We start from the raw sequence: 2113 nt of genomic DNA, 5'->3' as shown, positions 1-2113 counted from the left end.
TTTTCCTTCAAATCTTGAAAGCTCTCAGTGAGAACATCATAGGCTGCAGGACGCCCCGTAACTTGATTACTTCAACAGAAAGAAGAGCAGACAGCTCGACAAATATGTGAGGCACAGAGAGCGCAAGGCGAGCCGCACACGTTTCGGTGGCTGAGAGAGGCAGTTTTTGCTTCTGCATTTCCCAAGTAAGGACGCATGACAACAAGCGATCGCGGTGCTCATCTACGACACAGTGGTGATGACTTTTCAGTACGTGTTCTTTTGAACGAGCAATGAGGTTGCCGCCTTGGACAGCTGCCTGCACGCTCTCATTGTGCCACGTGATGAGAATTCACCAGGCTCGTTCAGTCATTAGTCACATTCCATCGTTTGCCATAAGCAGACGCTGCGAAGTGATGTGGATATCAGTTCCCAGTCTTGTGGAAGAGGAGGAAAAGAGCACACGAGGGCTCATCCGGGAGTTGAACCCGGGACCTCTCGCACCCTAAGCGAGAATCATACCACTAGACCAACGAGCCACAGCAGCACTTTCCATTTCAATCTGTCAGCGAGCTTGAGGATGGGGAGAGGCGCCATTCGCTCGTCCAGTCAGACCTTCATCAATAAGTCAAGAAAGCTGCAATTACACGACTGCCTTGCAGACGAAGGGCAGTGAACTGTGCCCGGTAAGAGGGGAACAAGCGGCACTAGGTGACGCCGAGGCATTAGTCCCAGCGAGGGGGGTTGGCTTGTATGGTACAGCGCTTGCTTTGCATCTGGGAGATAGCAGGATCAATTCCCGCATCCTCCAGGTGTGTGCTTAGAGCTTGATGTGCCGAAAGGTGTCCTTTAGCCTGTGGTCCCGCCTTACATGGAGAGCATCGTGCAGCTGTCAAGCGTTTCGCAGCCACGCCCCTTTTCATCTTCTCTCTGGCTTAAGCGTCACTCCGCCCCTCTCTCTTGACATTTCATGTCAGCATGTCAGAAGTCCGAGTGACATTTTTAATGGCTGAGTGAGGGCACGATGCTGAAGCAGAGAGGCCACTTCAGCCACAGAGACTTGTGCTAGGTGAGATCTGAAAGACGGACTCGCAACAGAAACAGACCAAAAATGTATCGGTGAGATCAAAAGGCAAATGCAACATTCAGCAGAGGGCGTCTAAAGATTAGGGAACGGGCGACTGAAATCCATGTGAGGCAAACTTTCCGGTGTGTGTACTGTAGCTGGGCTTGTTGGCGTAATTGGTAGTGCGTCAGTCTCGTCATCTGAAGGGCCTGAGTTTGATCCTCACACGGGGCAGGGCTGCTTCCTCTCTTGCTCTTTTCAAACACTTGCGGCAACTGTTCGCTCATAACCACGTCTGGAATGCGTGACCTTTACACGGGCGAGAAGCAACGCCGCATCCCTTTTCTAAAGAACATTCACATTCAGAAATAAGTCAAGAAATTTGCCATTACTTTCGCTCGCACTGCTGTCAGCCTGCCCATGTTGCCAAAGAAAGATTCACTCGGCGTCAACATGACAGAACAGCGATCACTTGAAAACAATGTTCCACACTCCGTAAGCAAGAACTTCAGTGTTTGCAGTCACCCGATATGCCGATAGTCAAAGGAGCGCAAAACACGAAGCGTCAAAAGACAAGATGAGTTGATGGAAAGAGCGTTGAATTGATGAGCACAAAAGTTCAGCTCGTACAATAGGCAACGAAGGTCTCAGCGTCGTCATCGCACTTGAAAGGACTGCCTTGCAGACCAAGGGCAGTGGGCGGTGCCCGGTAAGAGGGGCAGAGGCGGTAAGACATGATGCCGAGACGCATGAAGCGAGGGGGATTAGCTCAAATGGTAGAGCGCTCGCTTAGCATGCAAGAGGTAGCGGGATTGATGCCCGCATCCTCCAGGTCTGAGTTTGGATCTCCGGAAGCCCGGTGCTCTTGTTAAGCTTCTGCGACTTCTGACAGGTGCTCCTCCGTTGCGGAGAGAATGTCCTTCAGTTGTCAAGCGTTGAAGGGCCACACCTCCTTCCCAACCTCAGTCTGCACTGAGTGCGTCTCCGGCATTTTCTCGTCCAATTTGTCAGCTTAGCAAGTGAAAAGTATATTCGGATGAAAACAGTGCTGATAATACTCTCACGAAT

At 51.2% G+C, this 2113-nt stretch overlaps 1 non-coding gene across 1 annotated transcript; it reads right to left on the bottom strand.

The window, feature by feature from the left end:
- Positions 1-446: 446 nt before the first annotated feature.
- On the bottom strand, positions 447-518 carry trnap-agg (transfer RNA proline (anticodon AGG)). Its single transcript has one exon. It is a non-coding gene; the product is annotated as a tRNA-Pro (tRNA).
- Between the last annotated feature and the right edge of the window lie 1595 nt (positions 519-2113).

Source organism: Lepisosteus platostomus, chromosome 5 (genome assembly GCF_059453375.1).
Source record: "Lepisosteus platostomus isolate fLepPlt1 chromosome 5, fLepPlt1.hap1, whole genome shotgun sequence".
Classification (NCBI taxonomy): Eukaryota; Metazoa; Chordata; class Actinopteri; order Semionotiformes; family Lepisosteidae; genus Lepisosteus; species Lepisosteus platostomus.
Note: the sequence above shows the minus strand (reverse complement) of the source record. Positions and strands in the feature narration are given on the sequence as shown.